Below are 25,573 nucleotides of genomic sequence, written 5' to 3' on the forward strand. Positions count from 1 at the left end.
AGCTGTATAGAAAGCAGAGTGGCGCAGCGGAAGCGTGCTGGGCCCGGAGGTCGATGGATCGAAACCATCCTCTGCTAGATGTCATTTTTACATAGGGTTAATAACTTCTGTCATTGATGATATTGCATGAAAACAGCATTCTCCCCTCGGACAAACAGCTGTACAGAAAGCAGAGTGGCGCAGCGGAAGCGTGCTGGGCCCATGACCCAGATGTCGATGGATCGAAACCATCCTCTGCTAGATGTCATTTTTACATAGGGTTAATAACTTCTGTCATTGATGATATTGCATGAAAACAGCATTCTCCCCTCGGACAAACAGCTGTACAGAAAGCTGAGTGGTGCAGCGGAAGCGTGCTGTGCCCATAACCCAGAGGTCGATGGATCGAAACCATTCTCTGCTAGATGTCATTTTTACATAGGGTTAATAACTTCTGTCATTGATGATATTGCATTAAAACAGCATTCTTCCCTCGGACAAACAGCTGTATGAAAAGCAGAGTGGCGCAGCGGAAGCGTGCTGGGCCCATAACCCAGAGGTCGATGGATCGAAACCATCCTCTGCTAATTTTCTTTTCATTATGTCACTTTTCTGTTTAAGCACAACTGGCGTTGCATAAGATTAATTGGTACGTAGGGTTAACAACTTGTGTCATTTATGATATTGTATGAAAACGGCATTCTCCCCTTGCCAGCCACTATTTTGGTAACGGCTGCCCGAATTATTAACAACATGTAGTATTGTAGACGTGGCCTAAGTTAAAAAACAAAAAAATAATAATAATAATCTAAGCATTCCAAAATTGGCACTGTGCCAAGAAGTTTTTCCTGTGTTTTTCCATGGAAGGATTGGCATGCTTTGTCTGGAAAATAACTTTCCACAAGTGGAATAAGAAGATTTAGGCTAGGTTTCCACTTGGTTTTTTTTTGCTAAAAACGCCCATAAAAACGCCAATAGCGCCACCTGGCGTTTTTTTAGTGAAAAACGGCTGCAGCCAGATGTTAGCTGTTCTTCAATAGGAAATCGCAAAATGCCATTTCCACTTGGCCTTTTTCTGTTTGGCGTTTTTTCAGTCCTCTTTGGCGTTTGCTTTTTTGGGCTCTGTGGCAGTTTTTCAAAATCGCAGCATGTTGACACTCTGGCGTTTTTTGCAAGGAAATCTTGGCGTTTTTCTCCAATAGAAGTCTATGGGAGAGAAAAAACGCCATGAAAAAGCCATGTGGGTTTATTGCCTTGGCGTTTTTTATGACGTTTTTTCCACAGTTACAATGCAGAGGATGGACCCAGTATCTGTGTGTCCTACGAGAAATAGGCTGAAAACAAACAGTTTCACACAAAACAAAGTCCTGGACTGGTTCATATTGAATTTTACACCATTTGGAACAAACATGCCATTACAAACAAACATACCCGACGCATCAACTGGATCCTGCGTGCCAAAAGCAACAGCAAACAATTTGCACCATCATTTGGGGCCAATCTTCCCAGAGGAGCAGACATTCGGAATAAAGCATGCCTTACAAACCACAGAAAAGAGACAAAAGGGTCTACCAAGTAAATGACATCAGGAGGGGGCAGATACTTGCCATTTATCCTAATCCCTTTTAGCTGGGTGAAACTTCTAACTTGTAAAGGCTGGAAAAACTGCCTAAGGTCAAAAAAAGCAATTTCCACAGAAAGGCTAAAACGCCAGAAAAAACGCCAAAACGCAGGTAAATGCAGTGGCAGTTTTCTTGGCGTTTTTCCTGGCGTTTTTCATCAAGAAAAAAATGCAGGACAAAAACCCAAGTGGAAACATAGCCTTAGCTTAATGTTGGAAAGCTTTAAGGATTTTGCATTTCTGTCTTTCAATGTAATCATTAGCTCATTGGTGTTGCAAAGACAGGAACGAAAGTTTTCAGGAAAACATCCCACTCGTCCCTGTGTGGGCTTGAACCACCAACCTTTCGGTTAACAGCCGAACGCGCTAACCGATTGCGCCACAGAGACAACCACATGTGACTGTTTTCAGAGAAGCAGTGAGGATTATGACTTTAAACCTTCAGCATTCCAGAGGGCTTAGTGACCATAGCAGAAGAATTGACAGTTGTATCTCAACTGTTTATACATTATTTCATGATGGTGAGAACTTGTACTCCTAAATTGTCTTTACGAATCTTGAAGAAGAGATTTGGGAAAAAAAGTCAGATATTCATGGTTTTTTATCATTTGGGAAGAAAGTGGCAAAAAGTTGGCACTTTCGAAGCTTGAAGAAGAGATTTGGAGAAAAAAAAGTCAGGAATTAATGTGTTTTTATCATTTGTGAAGAAAGTGCCACGAAAAGCAGAGTGGCGCAGCGGAAGCGTGCTGGGCCCATAACCCAGAGGTCGATGGATCGAAACCATCCTCTGCTAGATGTCATTTTTACATAGGGTTAATAACTTCTGTCATTGATGATATTGCATTAAAACAACATTCTCCCCTCGGACAAAACGCTATACGGGAAGCAGAGTGGCGCAGCGGAAGCGTGCTGGGCCCATAACCCAGAGGTCGATGGATCGAAACCACCCTCTGCTAATTTTGTTTTCATTATATCACTTTTCTGTTTAAGCACAACTGGCGTTGCATAAGATTATTTGGCACGTAGGGTTAACAACTTGTGTCATTTATGATATTTTATGAAAACGGCATTCTCCCCTTGCCAGCCACTATTTTGGTAACGGCTGCCCGAATTATTAACAACATGTAGTATTGTAGACGTGGCCTAAGTTAAAAAACAAAAAATTAATAATAATAATCTAAGCATTCCAAAATTGGCACTATGCCAAGAAGTTTTTCCTGTGTTTTTTCATGGAAGGATTGGCATGCTTTGTCTGGAAAATAACTTTCCACAAGTGGAATAAGAAGATTTAGCTTAATGTTGGAAAGCTTTAAAGATTTTGCATTTTTGTCTTTCAATGTAATCACTAGCTCATTGGTGTTGCAAAGACAGGAATGAAAGTTTTCAGGAAAACATCCCACTCGTCCCTGGGTGGGCTCGAACCACCAACCTTTCGGTTAACAGCCGAACGCGCTAACCGATTGCGCCACAGAGACAACCACATGTGACTGTTTTCAGAGAAGCAGTGAGGATTATGACTTTAAACCTTCAGCATTCCAGAGGGCTTAGTGACCATAGCAGAAGAATTGACAGTTGTATCTCAACTGTTTATACATTATTTCATGATGGTGAGAACTTGTACTCCTAAATTGTCTTTACGAATCTTGAAGAAGAGATTTGGGAAAAAAAAGTCAGGAATTAATGTGTTTTATCATTTGTGAAGAAAGTACCACGAAAAGCAGAGTGGCGCAGCGGAAGCGTGCTGGGCCCATAACCCAGAGGTCGATGGATCGAAACCATCCTCTGCTAGATGTCATTTTTCACATAGGGTTAATAACTTCTGTCATTGATGATATTGCATAAAAACAGCATTCTCCCCTCGGACAAAAGCTGTATAGAAAGCAGAGTGGCGCAGCGGAAGCGTGCTTTGCCCGGAGGTCGATGGATCGAAACCATCCTCTGCTAGATGTCATTTTTACATAGGGTTAATAACTTCTGTCATTGATGATATTGCATGAAAACAGCATTCTCCCCTCGGACAAACAGCTGTACAGAAAGCTGAGTGGTGCAGCGGAAGCGTGCTGTGCCCATAACCCAGAGGTCGATGGATCGAAACCATTCTCTGCTAGATGTCATTTTTACATAGGGTTAATAACTTCTGTCATTGATGATATTGCATTAAAACAGCATTCTTCCCTCGGACAAACAGCTATATGAAAAGCAGAGTGGCGCAGCGGAAGCATGCTGGGCCCATAACCCAGAGGTCGATGGATCGAAACCATCCTCTGCTAATTTTCTTTTCATTATGTCACTTTTCTGTTTAAGCACAACTGGCGTTGCATAAGATTAATTGGTACGTAGGGTTAACAACTTGTGTCATTTATGATATTGTATGAAAACGGCATTCTCCCCTTGCCAGCCACTATTTTGGTAACGGCTGCCCGAATTATTAACAACATGTAGTATTGTAGACGTGGCCTAAGTTAAAAAACAAAAAATTAATAATAATAATCTAAGCATTCCAAAATTGGCACTATGCCAAGAAGTTTTTCCTGTGTTTTTCCATGGAAGGATTGGCATGCTTTGTCTGGAAAATAACTTTCCACAAGTGGAATAAGAAGATTTAGGCTAGGTTTCCACTTGGTTTTTTTTTGCTAAAAACGCCCATAAAAACGCCAATAGCGCCACCTGGCGTTTTTTTAGTGAAAAACGGCTGCAGCCAGATGTTAGCTGTTCTTCAATAGGAAATCGCAAAATGCCATTTCCACTTGGCCTTTTTCTGTTTGGCGTTTTTTCAGTCCTCTTTGGCGTTTGTCTGCTTTTTTGGGCTCTGTGGCAGTTTTTCAAAATCGCAGCATGTTGACACTCTGGCGTTTTTTGCAAGGAAATCTTGGCGTTTTTCTCCAATAGAAGTCTATGGGAGAGAAAAAACGCCATGAAAAAGCCATGTGGGTTTATTGCCTTGGCGTTTTTTATGACGTTTTTTCCACAGTTACAATGCAGAGGATGGACCCAGTATCTGTGTGTCCTACGAGAAATAGGCTGAAAACAAACAGTTTCACACAAAACAAAGTCCTGGACTGGTTCATATTGAATTTTACACCATTTGGAACAAACATGCCATTACAAACAAACATACCCGACGCATCAACTGGATCCTGCGTGCCAAAAGCAACAGCAAACAATTTGCACCATCATTTGGGGCCAATCTTCCCAGAGGAGCAGACATTCGGAATAAAGCATGCCTTACAAACCACAGAAAAGAGACAAAAGGGTCTACCAAGTAAATGACATCAGGAGGGGACAGATACTTGCCATTTATCCTAATCCCTTTTAGCTGGGTGAAACTTCTAACTTGTAAAGGCTGGAAAAACTGCCTAAGGTCAAAAAAAGCAATTTCCACAGAAAGGCTAAAACGCCAGAAAAAACGCCAAAACGCAGGTAAATGCAGTGGCAGTTTTCTTGGCGTTTTTCCTGGCGTTTTTCATCAAGAAAAAAATGCAGGACAAAAACCCAAGTGGAAACCTAGCCTTAGCTTAATGTTGGAAAGCTTTAAGGATTTTGCATTTCTGTCTTTCAATGTAATCATTAGCTCATTGGTGTTGCAAAGACAGGAATGAAAGTTTTCAGGAAAACATCCCACTCGTCCCTGGGTGGGCTTGAACCACCAACCTTTCGGTTAACAGCCGAACGCGCTAACCGATTGCGCCACAGAGACAACCACATGTGACTGTTTTCAGAGAAGCAGTGAGGATTATGACTTTAAACCTTCAGCATTCCAGAGGGCTTAGTGACCATAGCAGAAGAATTGACAGTTGTATCTCAACTGTTTATACATTATTTCATGATGGTGAGAACTTGTACTCCTAAATTGTCTTTACGAATCTTGAAGAAGAGATTTGGGAAAAAAAAGTCAGATATTCATGGTTTTTTATCATTTGGGAAGAAAGTGGCAAAAAGTTGGCACTTTCGAAGCTTGAAGAAGAGATTTGGAGAAAAAAAAGTCAGGAATTAATGTGTTTTTATCATTTGTGAAGAAAGTGCCACGAAAAGCAGAGTGGCGCAGCGGAAGCGTGCTGGGCCCATAACCCAGAGGTCGATGGATCGAAACCATCCTCTGCTAGATGTCATTTTTACATAGGGTTAATAACTTCTGTCATTGATGATATTGCATTAAAACAACATTCTCCCCTCGGACAAAACGCTATATGAGAAGCAGAGTGGCGCAGCGGAAGCGTGCTGGGCCCATAACCCAGAGGTCGATGGATCGAAACCATCCTCTGCTAATTTTGTTTTCATTATATCACTTTTCTGTTTAAGCACAACTGGCGTTGCATAAGATTATTTGGCACGTAGGGTTAACAACTTGTGTCATTTATGATATTTTATGAAAACGGCATTCTCCCCTTGCCAGCCACTATTTTGGTAACGGCTGCCCGAATTATTAACAACATGTAGTATTGTAGACGTGGCCTAAGTTAAAAAACAAAAAATTAATAATAATAATCTAAGCATTCCAAAATTGGCACTATGCCAAGAAGTTTTTCCTGTGTTTTTTCATGGAAGGATTGGCATGCTTTGTCTGGAAAATAACTTTCCACAAGTGGAATAAGAAGATTTAGCTTAATGTTGGAAAGCTTTAAAGATTTTGCATTTTTGTCTTTCAATGTAATCACTAGCTCATTGGTGTTGCAAAGACAGGAATGAAAGTTTTCAGGAAAACATCCCACTCGTCCCTGGGTGGGCTTGAACCACCAACCTTTCGGTTAACAGCCGAACGCGCTAACCGATTGCGCCACAGAGACAACCACATGTGACTGTTTTCAGAGAAGCAGTGAGGATTATGACTTTAAACCTTCAGCATTCCAGAGGGCTTAGTGACCATAGCAGAAGAATTGACAGTTGTATCTCAACTGTTTATACATTATTTCATGATGGTGAGAACTTGTACTCCTAAATTGTCTTTACGAATCTTGAAGAAGAGATTTGGGAAAAAAAAGTCAGGAATTAATGTGTTTTATCATTTGTGAAGAAAGTACCACGAAAAGCAGAGTGGCGCAGCGGAAGCGTGCTGGGCCCATAACCCAGAGGTCGATGGATCGAAACCATCCACTGCTAGATGTCGTTTTCACATAGGGTTAATAACTTCTGTCATTGATGATATTGCATAAAAACAGCATTCTCCCCTCGGACAAAAGCTGTATAGAAAGCAGAGTGGCGCAGCGGAAGCGTGCTGGGCCCGGAGGTTGATGGATCGAAACCATCCTCTGCTAGATGTCATATTTACATAGGGTTAATAACTTCTGTCATTGATGATATTGCATGAAAACAGCATTATCCCCTCGGACAAACAGCTGTACAGAAAGCTGAGTGGTGCAGCGGAAGCGTGCTGTGCTCATAACCCAGAGGTCGATGGATCGAAACCATTCTCTGCTAGGTGTCATTTTTACATAGGGTTAATAACTTCTGTCATTGATGATATTGCATTAAAACAGCATTCTTCCCTCGGACAAACAGCTATATGAAAAGCAGAGTGGCGCAGCGGAAGCGTGCTGGGCCCATAACCCAGAGGTCGATGGATCGAAACCATCCTCTGCTAATTTTCTTTTCATTATGTCACTTTTCTGTTTAAGCACAACTGGCGTTGCATAAGATTAATTGGTACGTAGGGTTAACAACTTGTGTCATTTATGATATTGTATGAAAACGGCATTCTCCCCTTGCCAGCCACTATTTTGGTAACGGCTGCCCGAATTATTAACAACATGTAGTATTGTAGACGTGGCCTAAGTTAAAAAACAAAAAATTAATAATAATAATCTAAGCATTCCAAAATTGGCACTATGCCAAGAAGTTTTTCCTGTGTTTTTCCATGGAAGGATTGGCATGCTTTGTCTGGAAAATAACTTTCCACAAGTGGAATAAGAAGATTTAGGCTAGGTTTCCACTTGTTTTTTTTTTTGCTAAAAACGCCCATAAAAACGCCAATAGCGCCACCTGGCGTTTTTTTTAGTGAAAAACGGCTGCAGCCAGATGTTAGCTGTTCTTCAATAGGAAATCGCAAAATGCCATTTCCACTTGGCCTTTTTCTGTTTGGCGTTTTTTCAGTCCTCTTTGGCGTTTGTCTGCTTTTTTGGGCTCTGTGGCAGTTTTTCAAAATCGCAGCATGTTGACACTCTGGCGTTTTTTGCAAGGAAATCTTGGCGTTTTTCTCCAATAGAAGTCTATGGGAGAGAAAAAAACGCCATGAAAAAGTCATGTGGGTTTATTGCCTTGGCGTTTTTTATGACGTTTTTTCCACAGTTACAATGCAGAGGATGGACCCAGTATCTGTGTGTCCTACGAGAAATAGGCTGAAAACAAACAGTTTCACACAAAACAAAGTCCTGGACTGGTTCATATTGAATTTTACACCATTTGGAACAAACATGCCATTACAAACAAACATACCCGACGCATCAACTGGATCCTGCGTGCCAAAAGCAACAGCAAACAATTTGCACCATCATTTGGGGCCAATCTTCCCAGAGGAGCAGACATTCGGAATAAAGCATGCCTTACAAACCACAGAAAAGAGACAAAAGGGTCTACCAAGTAAATGACATCAGGAGGGGGCAGATACTTGCCATTTATCCTAATCCCTTTTAGCTGGGTGAAACTTCTAACTTGTAAAGGCTGGAAAAACTGCCTAAGGTCAAAAAAAGCAATTTCCACAGAAAGGCTAAAACGCCAGAAAAAACGCCAAAACGCAGGTAAATGCAGTGGCAGTTTTCTTGGCGTTTTTCCTGGCGTTTTTCATCAAGAAAAAAACGCAGGACAAAAACCCAAGTGGAAACCTAGCCTTAGCTTAATGTTGGAAAGCTTTAAGGATTTTGCATTTCTGTCTTTCAATGTAATCATTAGCTCATTGGTGTTGCAAAGACAGGAATGAAAGTTTTCAGGAAAACATCCCACTCGTCCCTGGGTGGGCTTGAACCACCAACCTTTCGGTTAACAGCCGAACGCACTAACCGATTGCGCCTCAGAGACAACCACATGTGACTGCTTTCAGAGAAGCAGTGAGGATTATGACTTTAAACCTTCAGCATTCCAGAGGGCTTAGTGACCATAGCAGAAGAATTGACAGTTGTATCTCAACTGTTTATACATTATTTCATGATGGTGAGAACTTGTACTCCTAAATTGTCTTTACGAATCTTGAAGAAGAGATTTGGGAAAAAAAAGTCAGATATTCATGGTTTTTTATCATTTGGGAAGAAAGTGGCAAAAAGTTGGCACTTTCGAAGCTTGAAGAAGAGATTTGGAGAAAAAAAAGTCAGGAATTAATGTGTTTTTATCATTTGTGAAGAAAGTGCCACGAAAAGCAGAGTGGCGCAGCGGAAGCGTGCTGGGCCCATAACCCAGAGGTCGATGGATCGAAACCATCCTCTGCTAGATGTCATTTTTACATAGGGTTAATAACTGCTGTCATTGATGATATTGCATTAAAACAACATTCTCCCCTCGGACAAAACACTATATGAGAAGCAGAGTGGCGCAGCGGAAGCGTGCTGGGCCCATAACCCAGAGGTCGATGGATCGAAACCACCCTCTGCTAATTTTGTTTTCATTATATCACTTTTCTGTTTAAGCACAACTGGCGTTGCATAAGATTATTTGGCACGTAGGGTTAACAACTTGTGTAATTTATGATATTTTATGAAAACGGCATTCTCCCCTTGCCAGCCACTATTTTGGTAACGGCTGCCCGAATTATTAACAACATGTAGTATTGTAGACGTGGCCTAAGTTAAAAAACAAAAAATTAATAATAATAATCTAAGCATTCCAAAATTGGCACTATGCCAAGAAGTTTTTCCTGTGTTTTTTCATGGAAGGATTGGCATGCTTTGTCTGGAAAATAACTTTCCACAAGTGGAATAAGAAGATTTAGCTTAATGTTGAAAAGCTTTAAAGATTTTGCATTTTTGTCTTTCAATGTAATCACTAGCTCATTGGTGTTGCAAAGACAGGAATGAAAGTTTTCAGGAAAACATCCCACTCGTCCCTGGGTGGGCTTGAACCACCAACCTTTCGGTTAACAGCCGAACGCGCTAACCGATTGCGCCACAGAGACAACCACATGTGACTGTTTTCAGAGAAGCAGTGAGGATTATGACTTTAAACCTTCAGCATTCCAGAGGGCTTAGTGACCATAGCAGAAGAATTGACAGTTGTATCTCAACTGTTTATACATTATTTCATGATGGTGAGAACTTGTACTCCTAAATTGTCTTTACGAATCTTGAAGAAGAGATTTGGGAAAAAAAAGTCAGGAATTAATGTGTTTTATCATTTGTGAAGAAAGTACCACGAAAAGCAGAGTGGCGCAGCGGAAGCGTGCTGGGCCCATAACCCTGAGGTCGATGGATCGAAACCATCCTCTGCTAGATGTCGTTTTCACATAGGGTTAATAACTTCTGTCATTGATGATATTGCATAAAAACAGCATTCTCCCCTCGGACAAACAGCTGTATAGAAAGCAGAGTGGCGCAGCGGAAGCGTGCTGGGCCCGGAGGTCGATGGATCGAAACCATCCTCTGCTAGATGTCATTTTTACATAGGGTTAATAACTTCTGTCATTGATGATATTGCATGAAAACAGCATTCTCCCCTCGGACAAACAGCTGTACAGAAAGCAGAGTGGCGCAGCGGAAGCGTGCTGGGCCCATGACCCAGATGTCGATGGATCGAAACCATCCTCTGCTAGATGTCATTTTTACATAGGGTTAATAACTTCTGTCATTGATGATATTGCATGAAAACAGCATTCTCCCCTCGGACAAACAGCTGTACAGAAAGCTGAGTGGTGCAGCGGAAGCGTGCTGTGCCCATAACCCAGAGGTCGATGGATCGAAACCATTCTCTGCTAGATGTCATTTTTACATAGGGTTAATAACTTCTGTCATTGATGATATTGCATTAAAACAGCATTCTTCCCTCGGACAAACAGCTATGTGAAAAGCAGAGTGGCGCAGCGGAAGCGTGCTGGGCCCATAACCCAGAGGTCGATGGATCGAAACCATTCTCTGCTAATTTTCTTTTCATTATGTCACTTTTCTGTTTAAGCACAACTGGCGTTGCATAAGATTAATTGGTACGTAGGGTTAACAACTTGTGTCATTTATGATATTGTATGAAAACGGCATTCTCCCCTTGCCAGCCACTATTTTGGTAACGGCTGCCCGAATTATTAACAACATGTAGTATTGTAGACGTGGCCTAAGTTAAAAAACAAAAAATTAATAATAATAATCTAAGCATTCCAAAATTGGCACTATGCCAAGAAGTTTTTCCTGTGTTTTTCCATGGAAGGATTGGCATGCTTTGTCTGGAAAATAACTTTCCACAAGTGGAATAAGAAGATTTAGGCTAGGTTTCCACTTGGTTTTTTTTTGCTAAAAACGCCCATAAAAACGCCAATAGCGCCATCTGGCGTTTTTTTAGTGAAAAACGGCTGCAGCCAGATGTTAGCTGTTCTTCAATAGGAAATCGCAAAATGCCATTTCCACTTGGCCTTTTTCTGTTTGGCGTTTTTTCAGTCCTCTTTGGCGTTTGTCTGCTTTTTTGGGCTCTGTGGCAGTTTTTCAAAATCGCAGCATGTTGACACTCTGGCGTTTTTTGCAAGGAAATCTTGGCGTTTTTCTCCAATAGAAGTCTATGGGAGAGAAAAAACGCCATGAAAAAGCCATGTGGGTTTATTGCCTTGGCGTTTTTTATGACGTTTTTTCCACAGTTACAATGCAGAGGATGGACCCAGTATCTGTGTGTCCTACGAGAAATAGGCTGAAAACAAACAGTTTCACACAAAACAAAGTCCTGGACTGGTTCATATTGAATTTTACACCATTTGGAACAAACATGCCATTACAAACAAACATACCCGACGCATCAACTGGATCCTGCGTGCCAAAAGCAACAGCAAACAATTTGCACCATCATTTGGGGCCAATCTTCCCAGAGGAGCAGACATTCGGAATAAAGCATGCCTTACAAACCACAGAAAAGAGACAAAAGGGTCTACCAAGTAAATGACATCAGGAGGGGGCAGATACTTGCCATTTATCCTAATCCCTTTTAGCTGGGTGAAACTTCTAACTTGTAAAGGCTGGAAAAACTGCCTAAGGTCAAAAAAAGCAATTTCCACAGAAAGGCTAAAACGCCAGAAAAAACGCCAAAACGCAGGTAAATGCAGTGGCAGTTTTCTTGGCGTTTTTCCTGGCGTTTTTCATCAAGAAAAAAACGCAGGACAAAAACCCAAGTGGAAACCTAGCCTTAGCTTAATGTTGGAAAGCTTTAAGGATTTTGCATTTCTGTCTTTCAATGTAATCATTAGCTCATTGGTGTTGCAAAGACAGGAATGAAAGTTTTCAGGAAAACATCCCACTCGTCCCTGGGTGGGCTTGAACCACCAACCTTTCGGTTAACAGCCGAACGCGCTAACCGATTGCGCCACAGAGACAACCACATGTGACTGTTTTCAGAGAAGCAGTGAGGATTATGACTTTAAACCTTCAGCATTCCAGAGGGCTTAGTGACCATAGCAGAAGAATTGACAGTTGTATCTCAACTGTTTATACATTATTTCATGATGGTGAGAACTTGTACTCCTAAATTGTCTTTACGAATCTTGAAGAAGAGATTTGGGAAAAAAAAGTCAGATATTCATGGTTTTTTATCATTTGGGAAGAAAGTGGCAAAAAGTTGGCACTTTCGAAGCTTGAAGAAGAGATTTGGAGAAAAAAAAGTCAGGAATTAATGTGTTTTTATCATTTGTGAAGAAAGTGCCACGAAAAGCAGAGTGGCGCAGCGGCAGCGTGCTGGGCCCATAACCCAGAGGTCGATGGATCGAAACCATCCTCTGCTAGATGTCGTTTTTACGTAGGGTTAATAACTTCTGTCATTGATGATATTGCATTAAAACAACATTCTCCCCTCGGACAAAACACTATATGAGAAGCAGAGTGGCGCAGCGGAAGCGTGCTGGGCCCATAACCCAGAGGTCGATGGATCGAAACCATCCTCTGCTAATTTTGTTTTCATTATATCACTTTTCTGTTTAAGCACAACTGGCGTTGCATAAGATTATTTGGCACGTAGGGTTAACAACTTGTGTCATTTATGATATTTTATGAAAACGGCATTCTCCCCTTGCCAGCCACTATTTTGGTAACGGCTGCCCGAATTATTAACAACATGTAGTATTGTAGACGTGGCCTAAGTTAAAAAACAAAAAATTAATAATAATAATCTAAGCATTCCAAAATTGGCACTATGCCAAGAAGTTTTTCCTGTGTTTTTTCCTGTGTTTTTTTCATGGAAGGATTGGCATGCTTTGTCTGGAAAATATCTTTCCACAAGTGGAATAAGAAGATTTAGCTTAATGTTGGAAAGCTTTAAAGATTTTGCATTTTTGTCTTTCAATGTAATCACTAGCTCATTGGTGTTGCAAAGACAGGAATGAAAGTTTTCAGGAAAACATCCCACTCGTCCCTGGGTGGGCTTGAACCACCAACCTTTCGGTTAACAGCCGAACGCGCTAACCGATTGCGCCACAGAGACAACCACATGTGACTGTTTTCAGAGAAGCAGTGAGGATTATGACTTTAAACCTTCAGCATTCCAGAGGGCTTAGTGACCATAGCAGAAGAATTGACAGTTGTATCTCAACTGTTTATACATTATTTCATGATGGTGAGAACTTGTACTCCTAAATTGTCTTTACGAATCTTGAAGAAGAGATTTGGGAAAAAAAAGTCAGGAATTAATGTGTTTTATCATTTGTGAAGAAAGTACCACGAAAAGCAGAGTGGCGCAGCGGAAGCGTGCTGGGCCCATAACCCAGAGGTCGATGGATCGAAACCATCCTCTGCTAGATGTCGTTTTCACATAGGGTTAATAACTTCTGTCATTGATGATATTGCATAAAAACAGCATTTTCCCCTCGGACAAAAGCTGTATAGAAAGCAGAGTGGCGCAGCGGAAGCGTGCTGGGCCCGGAGGTCGATGGATCGAAACCATCCTCTGCTAGATGTCATATTTACATAGGGTTAATAACTTCTGTCATTGATGATATTGCATGAAAACAGCATTCTCCCCTCGGACAAACAGCTGTACAGAAAGCTGAGTGGTGCAGCGGAAGCGTGCTGTGCTCATAACCCAGAGGTCGATGGATCGAAACCATTCTCTGCTAGATGTCATTTTTACATAGGGTTAATAACTTCTGTCATTGATGATATTGCATTAAAACAGCATTCTTCCCTCGGACAAACAGCTGTATGAAAAGCAGAGTGGCGCAGCGGAAGCGTGCTGGGCCCATAACCCAGAGGTCGATGGATCGAAACCATCCTCTGCTAATTTTCTTTTCATTATGTCACTTTTCTGTTTAAGCACAACTGGCGTTGCATAAGATTAATTGGTACGTAGGGTTAACAACTTGTGTCATTTATGATATTGTATGAAAACGGCATTCTCCCCTTGCCAGCCACTATTTTGGTAACGGCTGCCCGAATTATTAACAACATGTAGTATTGTAGACGTGGCCTAAGTTAAAAAACAAAAAATTAATAATAATAATCTAAGCATTCCAAAATTGGCACTATGCCAAGAAGTTTTTCCTGTGTTTTTCCATGGAAGGATTGGCATGCTTTGTCTGGAAAATAACTTTCCACAAGTGGAATAAGAAGATTTAGGCTAGGTTTCCACTTGGTTTTTTTTTGCTAAAAACGCCCATAAAAACGCCAATAGCGCCACCTGGCATTTTTTTAGTGAAAAACGGCTGCAGCCAGATGTTAGCTGTTCTTCAATAGGAAATCGCAAAATGCCATTTCCACTTGGCCTTTTTCTGTTTGGCGTTTTTTCAGTCCTCTTTGGCGTTTGTCTGCTTTTTTGGGCTCTGTGGCAGTTTTTCAAAATCGCAGCATGTTGACACTCTGGCGTTTTTTGCAAGGAAATCTTGGCGTTTTTCTCCAATAGAAGTCTATGGGAGAGAAAAAAACGCCATGAAAAAGCCATGTGGGTTTATTGCCTTGGCGTTTTTTATGACGTTTTTTCCACAGTTACAATGCAGAGGATGGACCCAGTATCTGTGTGTCCTACGAGAAATAGGCTGAAAACAAACAGTTTCACACAAAACAAAGTCCTGGACTGGTTCATATTGAATTTTACACCATTTGGAACAAACATGCCATTACAAACAAACATACCCGACGCATCAACTGGATCCTGCGTGCCAAAAGCAACAGCAAACAATTTGCACCATCATTTGGGGCCAATCTTCCCAGAGGAGCAGACATTCGGAATAAAGCATGCCTTACAAACCACAGAAAAGAGACAAAAGGGTCTACCAAGTAAATGACATCAGGAGGGGGCAGATACTTGCCATTTATCCTAATCCCTTTTAGCTGGGTGAAACTTCTAACTTGTAAAGGCTGGAAAAACTGCCTAAGGTCAAAAAAAGCAATTTCCACAGAAAGGCTAAAACGCCAGAAAAAAACGCCAAAACGCAGGTAAATGCAGTGGCAGTTTTCTTGGCGTTTTTCCTGGCGTTTTTCATCAAGAAAAAAACGCAGGACAAAAACCCAAGTGGAAACCTAGCCTTAGCTTAATGTTGGAAAGCTATAAGGATTTTGCATTTCTGTCTTTCAATGTAATCATTAGCTCATTGGTGTTGCAAAGACAGGAATGAAAGTTTTCAGGAAAACATCCCACTCGTCCCTGGGTGGGCTTGAACCACCAACCTTTCGGTTAACAGCCGAACGCGCTAACCGATTGCGCCACAGAGACAACCACATGTGACTGCTTTCAGAGAAGCAGTGAGGATTATGACTTTAAACCTTCAGCATTCCAGAGGGCTTAGTGACCATAGCAGAAGAATTGACAGTTGTATCTCAACTGTTTATACATTATTTCATGATGGTGAGAACTTGTACTCCTAAATTGTCTTTACGAATCTTGAAGAAGAGATTTGGGAAAAAAAAGTCAGATATTCATGGTTTTTTATCATTTGGGAAGAAAGTGGCAAAAAGTTGGCACTTTCGAAGCTTGAAGAAGAGATTTGGAGAAAAAAAAGTCAGGAATTAATGTGTTTTTATCATTTGTGAAGAAAGTGCCACGAAAAGCAGAGTGGCGCAGCGGAAGCGTGCTGGGCCCATAACCCAGAGGTCGATGGATCGAAACCATCCTCTGCTAGATGTCATTTTTACATAGGGTTAATAACTGCTGTCATTGATGATATTGCATTAAAACAACATTCTCCCCTCGGACAAAACGATATACGAGAAGCAGAGTGGCGCAGCGGAAGCATGCTGGGCCCATAACCCAGAGGTCGATGGATCGAAACCACCCTCTGCTAATTTTGTTTTCATTATATCACTTTTCTGTTTAAGCACAACTGGCGTTGCATAAGATTATTTGGCACGTAGGGTTAACAACTTGTGTCATTTATGATATTTTATGAAAACGGCATTCTCCCCTTGCCAGCCACTATTTTGGTAACGGCTGCCCGAATTATTAACAACATGTAATATTGTAGACGTGGCCTAAGTTAAAAAACTAAAAATTAATAATAATAATCTAAGCATTCCAAAATTGGCACTATGCCAAGAAGTTTTTCCTGTGTTTTTTCCTGTGTTTTTTCATGGAAGGATTGGCATGCTTTGTCTGGAAAATAACTTTCCACAAGTGGAATAAGAAGATTTAGCTTAATGTTGGAAAGCTTTAAAGATTTTGCATTTTTGTCTTTCAATGTAATCACTAGCTCATTGGTGTTGCAAAGACAGGAATGAAAGTTTTCAGGAAAACATCCCACTCGTCCCTGGGTGGGCTTGAACCACCAACCTTTCGGTTAACAGCCGAACGCGCTAACCGATTGCGCCACAGAGACAACCACATGTGACTGTTTTCAGAGAAGCAGTGAGGATTATGACTTTAAACCTTCAGCATTCCAGAGGGCTTAGTGACCATAGCAGAAGAATTGACAGTTGTATCTCAACTGTTTATACATTATTTCATGATGGTGAGAACTTGTACTCCTAAATTGTCTTTACGAATCTTGAAGAAGAGATTTGGGAAAAAAAAGTCAGGAATTAATGTGTTTTATCATTTGTGAAGAAAGTACCACGAAAAGCAGAGTGGCGCAGCGGAAGCGTGCTGGGCCCATAACCCAGAGGTCGATGGATCGAAACCATCCTCTGCTAGATGTCATTTTCACATAGGGTTAATAACTTCTGTCATTGATGATATTGCATAAAAACAGCATTCTCCCCTCGGACAAACAGCTGTATAGAAAGCAGAGTGGCGCAGCGGAAGCGTGCTGGGCCCGGAGGTCGATGGATCGAAACCATCCTCTGCTAGATGTCATTTTTACATAGGGTTAATAACTTCTGTCATTGATGATATTGCATGAAAACAGCATTCTCCCCTCGGACAAACAGCTGTACAGAAAGCAGAGTGGCGCAGCGGAAGCGTGCTGGGCCCATGACCCAGATGTCGATGGATCGAAACCATCCTCTGCTAGATGTCATTTTTACATAGGGTTAATAACTTCTGTCATTGATGATATTGCATGAAAACAGCATTCTCCCCTCGGACAAACAGCTGTACAGGAAGCTGAGTGGTGCAGCGGAAGCGTGCTGTGCCCATAACCCAGAGGTCGATGGATCGAAACCATTCTCTGCTAGATGTCATTTTTACATAGGGTTAATAACTTCTGTCATTGATGATATTGCATTAAAACAGCATTCTTCCCTCGGACAAACAGCTATATGAAAAGCAGAGTGGCGCAGCGGAAGCGTGCTGGGCCCATAACCCAGAGGTCGATGGATCGAAACCATCCTCTTCTAATTTTCTTTTCATTATGTCACTTTTCTGTTTAAGCACAACTGGCGTTGCATAAGATTAATTGGTACGTAGGGTTAACAACTTGTGTCATTTATGATATTGTATGAAAACGGCATTCTCCCCTTGCCAGCCACTATTTTGGTAACGGCTGCCCGAATTATTAACAACATGTAGTATTGTAGACGTGGCCTAAGTTAAAAAACAAAAAATTAATAATAATAATCTAAGCATTCCAAAATTGGCACTATGCCAAGAAGTTTTTCCTGTGTTTTTCCATGGAAGGATTGGCATGCTTTGTCTGGAAAATAACTTTCCACAAGTGGAATAAGAAGATTTAGGCTAGGTTTCCACTTGGTTTTTTTTTGCTAAAAACGCCCATAAAAACGCCAATAGCGCCACCTGGCGTTTTTTTAGTGAAAAACGGCTGCAGCCAGATGTTAGCTGTTCTTCAATAGGAAATCGCAAAATGCCATTTCCACTTGGCCTTTTTCTGTTTGGCGTTTTTTCAGTCCTCTTTGGCGTTTGTCTGCTTTTTTGGGCTCTGTGGCAGTTTTTCAAAATCGCAGCATGTTGACACTCTGGCGTTTTTTGCAAGGAAATCTTGGCGTTTTTCTCCCATAGAAGTCTATGGGAGAGAAAAAACGCCATGAAAAAGCCATGTGGGTTTATTGCCTTGGCGTTTTTTATGACGTTTTTTCCACAGTTACAATGCAGAGGATGGACCCAGTATCTGTGTGTCCTACGAGAAATAGGCTGAAAACAAACAGTTTCACACAAAACAAAGTCCTGGACTGGTTCATATTGAATTTTACACCATTTGGAACAAACATGCCATTACAAACAAACATACCCGACGCATCAACTGGATCCTGCGTGCCAAAAGCAACAGCAAACAATTTGCACCATCATTTGGGGCCAATCTTCCCAGAGGAGCAGACATTCGGAATAAAGCATGCCTTACAAACCACAGAAAAGAGACAAAAGGGTCTACCAAGTAAATGACATCAGGAGGGGGCAGATACTTGCCATTTATCCTAATCCCTTTTAGCTGGGTGAAACTTCTAACTTGTAAAGGCTGGAAAAACTGCCTAAGGTCAAAAAAAGCAATTTCCACAGAAAGGCTAAAACGCCAGAAAAAACGCCAAAACGCAGGTAAATGCAGTGGCAGTTTTCTTGGCGTTTTTCCTGGCGTTTTTCATCAAGAAAAAAATGCAGGACAAAAACCCAAGTGGAAACCTAGCCTTAGCTTAATGTTGGAAAGCTTTAAGGATTTTGCATTTCTGTCTTTCAATGTAATCATTAGCTCATTGGTGTTGCAAAGTTTTCAACATGAATGAAAGTTTTCAGGAAAACATCCCACTCGTCCCTGGGTGGGCTTGAACCACCAACCTTTCGGTTAACAGCCGAACGCGCTAACCGATTGCGCCACAGAGACAACCACATGTGACTGTTTTCAGAGAAGCAGTGAGGATTATGACTTTAAACCTTCAGCATTCCAGAGGGCTTAGTGACCATAGCAGAAGAATTGACAGTTGTATCTCAACTGTTTATACATTATTTCATGATGGTGAGAACTTGTACTCCTAAATTGTCTTTACGAATCTTGAAGAAGAGATTTGGGAAAAAAAAGTCAGATATTCATGGTTTTTTATCATTTGGGAAGAAAGTGGCAAAAAGTTGGCACTTTCGAAGCTTGAAGAAGAGATTTGGAGAAAAAAAAGTCAGGAATTAATGTGTTTTTATCATTTGTGAAGAAAGTGCCACGAAAAGCAGAGTGGCGCAGCGGAAGCGTGCTGGGCCCATAACCCAGAGGTCGATGGATCGAAACCATCCTCTGCTAGATGTCATTTTTACATAGGGTTAATAACTTCTGTCATTGATGATATTGCATTAAAACAACATTCTCCCCTCGGACAAAACGCAATATGAGAAGCTGAGTGGCGCAGCGGAAGCGTGCTGGGCCCATAACCCAGAGGTCGATGGATCGAAACCATCCTCTGCTAATTTTGTTTTCATTATATCACTTTTCTGTTTAAGCACAACTGGCGTTGCATAAGATTATTTGGCACGTAGGGTTAACAACTTGTGTCATTTATGATATTTTATGAAAACGGCATTCTCCCCTTGCCAGCCACTATTTTGGTAACGGCTGCCCGAATTATTAACAACATGTAGTATTGTAGACGTGGCCTAAGTTAAAAAACAAAAAATTAATAATAATAATCTAAGCATTCCAAAATTGGCACTATGCCAAGAAGTTTTTCCTGTGTTTTTTCCTGTGTTTTTTTCATGGAAGGATTGGCATGCTTTGTCTGGAAAATAACTTTCCACAAGTGGAATAAGAAGATTTAGCTTAATGTTGGAAAGCTTTAAAGATTTTGCATTTTTGTCTTTCAATGTAATCACTAGCTCATTGGTGTTGCAAAGACAGGAATGAAAGTTTTCAGGAAAACATCCCACTCGTCCCTGGGTGGGCTTGAACCACCAACCTTTCGGTTAACAGCCGAACGCGCTAACCGATTGCGCCACAGAGACAACCACATGTGACTGTTTTCAGAGAAGCAGTGAGGATTATGACTTTAAACCTTCAGCATTCCAGAGGGCTTAGTGACCATAGCAGAAGAATTGACAGTTGTATCTCAACTGTTTATACATTATTTCATGATGGTGAGAACTTGTACTCCTAAATTGTCTTTACGAATCTTGAAGAAGAGATTTGGGAAAAAAAAGTCAGGAATTAATGTGTTTTATCATTTGTGAAGAAAGTACCACGAAAAGCAGAGTGGCGCAGCGGAAGCGTGCTGGGCCCATAACCCAGAGGTCGATGGATCGAAACCATCCTCTGCTAGATGTCATATTTACGTAGGGTTAATAACTTCTGTCATTGATGATATTGCATGAAAACAGCATTCTCCCCTCGGACAAACAGCTGTACAGAAAGCTGAGTGGTGCAGCGGAAGCGTGCTGTGCTCATAACCCAGAGGTCGATGGATCGAAACCATTCTCTGCTAGATGTCATTTTTACATAGGGTTAATAACTTCTGTCATTGATGATATTGCATTAAAACAGCATTCTTCCCTCGGACAAACAGCTATATGAAAAGCAGAGTGGCGCAGCGGAAGCGTGCTGGGCCCATAACCCAGAGGTCGATGGATCGAAACCATCCTCTGCTAATTTTCTTTTCATTATGTCACTTTTCTGTTTAAGCACAACTGGCGTTGCATAAGATTAATTGGTACGTAGGGTTAACAACTTGTGTCATTTATGATATTGTATGAAAACGGCATTCTCCCCTTGCCAGCCACTATTTTGGTAACGGCTGCCCGAATTATTAACAACATGTAGTATTGTAGACGTGGCCTAAGTTAAAAAACAAAAAATTATTAATAATAATCTAAGCATTCCAAAATTGGCACTATGCCAAGAAGTTTTTCCTGTGTTTTTCCATGGAAGGATTGGCATGCTTTGTCTGGAAAATAACTTTCCACAAGTGGAATAAGAAGATTTAGGCTAGGTTTCCACTTGGTTTTTTTTTGCTAAAAACGCCTATAAAAACGCCAATAGCGCCACCTGGCATTTTTTTAGTGAAAAACGGCTGCAGCCAGATGTTAGCTGTTCTTCAATAGGAAATCGCAAAATGCCATTTCCACTTGGCCTTTTTCTGTTTGGCGTTTTTTCAGTCCTCTTTGGCGTTTGTCTGCTTTTTTGGGCTCTGTGGCAGTTTTTCAAAATCGCAGCATGTTGACACTCTGGCGTTTTTTGCAAGGAAATCTTGGCGTTTTTCTCCAATAGAAGTCTATGGGAGAGAAAAAAACGCCATGAAAAAGCCATGTGGGTTTATTGCCTTGGCGTTTTTTATGACGTTTTTTCCACAGTTACAATGCAGAGGATGGACCCAGTATCTGTGTGTCCTACGAGAAATAGGCTGAAAACAAACAGTTTCACACAAAACAAAGTCCTGGACTGGTTCATATTGAATTTTACACCATTTGGAACAAACATGCCATTACAAACAAACATACCCGACGCATCAACTGGATCCTGCGTGCCAAAAGCAACAGCAAACAATTTGCACCATCATTTGGGGCCAATCTTCCCAGAGGAGCAGACATTCGGAATAAAGCATGCCTTACAAACCACAGAAAAGAGACAAAAGGGTCTACCAAGTAAATGACATCAGGAGGGGGCAGATACTTGCCATTTATCCTAATCCCTTTTAGCTGGGTGAAACTTCTAACTTGTAAAGGCTGGAAAAACTGCCTAAGGTCAAAAAAAGCAATTTCCACAGAAAGGCTAAAACGCCAGAAAAAAACGCCAAAACGCAGGTAAATGCAGTGGCAGTTTTCTTGGCGTTTTTCCTGGCGTTTTTCATCAAGAAAAAAACGCAGGACAAAAACCCAAGTGGAAACCTAGCCTTAGCTTAATGTTGGAAAGCTATAAGGATTTTGCATTTCTGTCTTTCAATGTAATCATTAGCTCATTGGTGTTGCAAAGACAGGAATGAAAGTTTTCAGGAAAACATCCCACTCGTCCCTGGGTGGGCTTGAACCACCAACCTTTCGGTTAACAGCCGAACGCGCTAACCGATTGCGCCACAGAGACAACCACATGTGACTGCTTTCAGAGAAGCAGTGAGGATTATGACTTTAAACCTTCAGCATTCCAGAGGGCTTAGTGACCATAGCAGAAGAATTGACAGTTGTATCTCAACTGTTTATACATTATTTCATGATGGTGAGAACTTGTACTCCTAAATTGTCTTTACGAATCTTGAAGAAGAGATTTGGGAAAAAAAAGTCAGATATTCATGGTTTTTTATCATTTGGGAAGAAAGTGGCAAAAAGTTGGCACTTTCGAAGCTTGAAGAAGAGATTTGGAGAAAAAAAAGTCAGGAATTAATGTGTTTTTATCATTTGTGAAGAAAGTGCCACGAAAAGCAGAGTGGCGCAGCGGAAGCGTGCTGGGCCCATAACCCAGAGGTCGATGGATCGAAACCATCCTCTGCTAGATGTCATTTTTACATAGGGTTAATAACTGCTGTCATTGATGATATTGCATTAAAACAACATTCTCCCCTCGGACAAAACGCTATATGAGAAGCAGAGTGGCGCAGCGGAAGCGTGCTGGGCCCATAACCCAGATGTCGATGGATCGAAACCACCCTCTGCTAATTTTGTTTTCATTATATCACTTTTCTGTTTAAGCACAACTGGCGTTGCATAAGATTATTTGGCACGTAGGGTTAACAACTTGTGTCATTTATGATATTTTATGAAAACGGCATTCTCCCCTTGCCAGCCACTATTTTGGTAACGGCTGCCCGAATTATTAACAACATGTAGTATTGTAGACGTGGCCTAAGTTAAAAAACAAAAAATTAATAATAATAATCTAAGCATTCCAAAATTGGCACTATGCCAAGAAGTTTTTCCTGTGTTTTTTCATGGAAGGATTGGCATGCTTTGTCTGGAAAATAACTTTCCACAAGTGGAATAAGAAGATTTAGCTTAATGTTGGAAAGCTTTAAAGATTTTGCATTTTTGTCTTTCAATGTAATCACTAGCTCATTGGTGTTGCAAAGACAGGAATGAAAGTTTTCAGGAAAACATCCCACTCGTCCCTGGGTGGGCTTGAACCACCAACCTTTCGGTTAACAGCCGAACGCGCTAACCGATTGCGCCACAGAGACAACCACATGTGACTGTTTTCAGAGAAGCAGTGAGGATTATGACTTTAAACCTTCAGCATTCCAGAGGGCTTAGTGACCATAGCAGAAGAATTGACAGTTGTATCTCAACTGTTTATACATTATTTCATGATGGTGAGAACTTGTACTCCTAAATTGTCTTTACGAATCTTGAAGAAGAGATTTGGGAAAAAAAAGTCAGGAATTAATGTGTTTTATCATTTGTGAAGAAAGTACCACGAAAAGCAGAGTGGCGCAGCGGAAGCGTGCTGGGCCCATAACCCAGAGGTCGATGGATCGAAACCATCCTCTGCTAGATGTCGTTTTTCACATAGGGTTAATAACTTCTGTCATTGATGATATTGCATAAAAACAGCATTCTCCCCTCGGACAAAAGCTGTATAGAAAGCAGAGTGGCGCAGCGGAAGCGTGCTGGGCTCGGAGGTCGATGGATCGAAACCATCCTCTGCTAGATGTCATTTTTACATAGGGTTAATAACTTCTGTCATTGATGATATTGCATGAAAACAGCATTCTCCCCTCGGACAAAAAGCTGTACAGAAAGCTGAGTGGTGCAGCGGAAGCGTGCTGTGCCCATAACCCAGAGGTCGATGGATCGAAACCATTCTCTGCTAGATGTCATTTTTACATAGGGTTAATAACTTCTGTCATTGATGATATTGCATTAAAACAGCATTCTTCCCTCGGACAAACAACTATATGAAAAGCAGAGTGGCGCAGCGGAAGCGTGCTGGGCCCATAACCCAGAGGTCGATGGATCGAAACCATCCTCTGCTAATTTTCTTTTCATTATGTCACTTTTCTGTTTAAGCACAACTGGCGTTGCATAAGATTAATTGGTACGTAGGGTTAACAACTTGTGTCATTTATGATATTGTATGAAAACGGCATTCTCCCCTTGCCAGCCACTATTTTGGTAACGGCTGCCCGAATTATTAACAACATGTAGTATTGTAGACGTGGCCTAAGTTAAAAAACAAAAAATTAATAATAATAATCTAAGCATTCCAAAATTGGCACTATGCCAAGAAGTTTTTCCTGTGTTTTTCCATGGAAGGATTGGCATGCTTTGTCTGGAAAATAACTTTCCACAAGTGGAATAAGAAGATTTAGGCTAGGTTTCCACTTGGTTTTTTTTTGCTAAAAACGCCCATAAAAACGCCAATAGCGCCACCTGGCGTTTTTTTAGTGAAAAACGGCTGCAGCCAGATGTTAGCTGTTCTTCAATAGGAAATCGCAAAATGCCATTTCCACTTGGCCTTTTTCTGTTTAGCGTTTTTTCAGTCCTCTTTGGCGTTTGTCTGCTTTTTTGGGCTCTGTGGCAGTTTTTCAAAATCGCAGCATGTTGACACTCTGGCGTTTTTTGCAAGGAAATCTTGGCGTTTTTCTCCAATAGAAGTCTATGGGAGAGAAAAAACGCCATGAAAAAGCCATGTGGGTTTATTGCCTTGGCGTTTTTTATGACGTTTTTTCCACAGTTACAATGCAGAGGATGGACCCAGTATCTGTGTGTCCTACGAGAAATAGGCTGAAAACAAACAGTTTCACACAAAACAAAGTCCTGGACTGGTTCATATTGAATTTTACACCATTTGGAACAAACATGCCATTACAAACAAACATACCCGACGCATCAACTGGATCCTGCGTGCCAAAAGCAACAGCAAACAATTTGCACCATCATTTGGGGCCAATCTTCCCAGAGTAGCAGACATTCGGAATAAAGCATGCCTTACAAACCACAGAAAAGAGACAAAAGGGTCTACCAAGTAAATGACATCAGGAGGGGGCAGATACTTGCCATTTATCCTAATCCCTTTTAGCTGGGTGAAACTTCTAACTTGTAAAGGCTGGAAAAACTGCCTAAGGTCAAAAAAAGCAATTTCCACAGAAAGGCTAAAACGCCAGAAAAAACGCCAAAACGCAGGTAAATGCAGTGGCAGTTTTCTTGGCGTTTTTCCTGGCGTTTTTCATCAAGAAAAAAACGCAGGACAAAAACCCAAGTGGAAACCTAGCCTTAGCTTAATGTTGGAAAGCTTTAAGGATTTTGCATTTCTGTCTTTCAATGTAATCATTAGCTCATTGGTGTTGCAAAGACAGGAACGAAAGTTTTCAGGAAAACATCCCACTCGTCCCTGGGTGGGCTTGAACCACCAACCTTTCGGTTAACAGCCGAACGCGCTAACCAATTGCGCCACAGAGACAACCACATGTGACTGTTTTCAGAGAAGCAGTGAGGATTATGACTTTAAACCTTCAGCATTCCAGAGGGCTTAGTGACCATAGCAGAAGAATTGACAGTTGTATCTCAACTGTTTATACATTATTTCATGATGGTGAGAACTTGTACTCCTAAATTGTCTTTACGAATCTTGAAGAAGAGATTTGGGAAAAAAAAGTCAGATAT

General features: G+C 41.2%; 13 non-coding genes across 13 annotated transcripts; all 13 read right to left on the reverse strand.

Moving 5' to 3' along the window:
* Positions 1-3,001: 3,001 nt before the first annotated feature.
* On the reverse strand, positions 3,002-3,075 carry TRNAN-GUU (transfer RNA asparagine (anticodon GUU)). The gene has a single exon. It is a non-coding gene; the product is annotated as a tRNA-Asn (tRNA).
* Positions 3,076-5,223: 2,148 nt separating this feature from the next.
* On the reverse strand, positions 5,224-5,297 carry TRNAN-GUU (transfer RNA asparagine (anticodon GUU)). The gene has a single exon. It is a non-coding gene; the product is annotated as a tRNA-Asn (tRNA).
* A 1,013-nt stretch (positions 5,298-6,310) lies between these two features.
* On the reverse strand, positions 6,311-6,384 carry TRNAN-GUU (transfer RNA asparagine (anticodon GUU)). The gene has a single exon. It is a non-coding gene; the product is annotated as a tRNA-Asn (tRNA).
* A 3,237-nt stretch (positions 6,385-9,621) lies between these two features.
* On the reverse strand, positions 9,622-9,695 carry TRNAN-GUU (transfer RNA asparagine (anticodon GUU)). Its single transcript has one exon. It is a non-coding gene; the product is annotated as a tRNA-Asn (tRNA).
* A 2,311-nt stretch (positions 9,696-12,006) lies between these two features.
* TRNAN-GUU (transfer RNA asparagine (anticodon GUU)) lies at positions 12,007-12,080 on the reverse strand. The gene has a single exon. It is a non-coding gene; the product is annotated as a tRNA-Asn (tRNA).
* Positions 12,081-13,106: 1,026 nt separating this feature from the next.
* Positions 13,107-13,180, reverse strand: TRNAN-GUU (transfer RNA asparagine (anticodon GUU)). The gene has a single exon. It is a non-coding gene; the product is annotated as a tRNA-Asn (tRNA).
* Positions 13,181-15,329: 2,149 nt separating this feature from the next.
* Positions 15,330-15,403, reverse strand: TRNAN-GUU (transfer RNA asparagine (anticodon GUU)). Its single transcript has one exon. It is a non-coding gene; the product is annotated as a tRNA-Asn (tRNA).
* Positions 15,404-16,428: 1,025 nt separating this feature from the next.
* TRNAN-GUU (transfer RNA asparagine (anticodon GUU)) lies at positions 16,429-16,502 on the reverse strand. Its single transcript has one exon. It is a non-coding gene; the product is annotated as a tRNA-Asn (tRNA).
* A 2,317-nt stretch (positions 16,503-18,819) lies between these two features.
* On the reverse strand, positions 18,820-18,893 carry TRNAN-GUU (transfer RNA asparagine (anticodon GUU)). Its single transcript has one exon. It is a non-coding gene; the product is annotated as a tRNA-Asn (tRNA).
* Positions 18,894-19,919: 1,026 nt separating this feature from the next.
* Positions 19,920-19,993, reverse strand: TRNAN-GUU (transfer RNA asparagine (anticodon GUU)). Its single transcript has one exon. It is a non-coding gene; the product is annotated as a tRNA-Asn (tRNA).
* A 1,994-nt stretch (positions 19,994-21,987) lies between these two features.
* On the reverse strand, positions 21,988-22,061 carry TRNAN-GUU (transfer RNA asparagine (anticodon GUU)). Its single transcript has one exon. It is a non-coding gene; the product is annotated as a tRNA-Asn (tRNA).
* A 1,013-nt stretch (positions 22,062-23,074) lies between these two features.
* Positions 23,075-23,148, reverse strand: TRNAN-GUU (transfer RNA asparagine (anticodon GUU)). Its single transcript has one exon. It is a non-coding gene; the product is annotated as a tRNA-Asn (tRNA).
* A 2,148-nt stretch (positions 23,149-25,296) lies between these two features.
* TRNAN-GUU (transfer RNA asparagine (anticodon GUU)) lies at positions 25,297-25,370 on the reverse strand. Its single transcript has one exon. It is a non-coding gene; the product is annotated as a tRNA-Asn (tRNA).
* Positions 25,371-25,573: the final 203 nt, after the last annotated feature.

The sequence above is a fragment of the Spea bombifrons genome, chromosome 3 (assembly GCF_027358695.1).
Source record: "Spea bombifrons isolate aSpeBom1 chromosome 3, aSpeBom1.2.pri, whole genome shotgun sequence".
NCBI lineage: Eukaryota > Metazoa > Chordata > Amphibia > Anura > Pelobatidae > Spea > Spea bombifrons.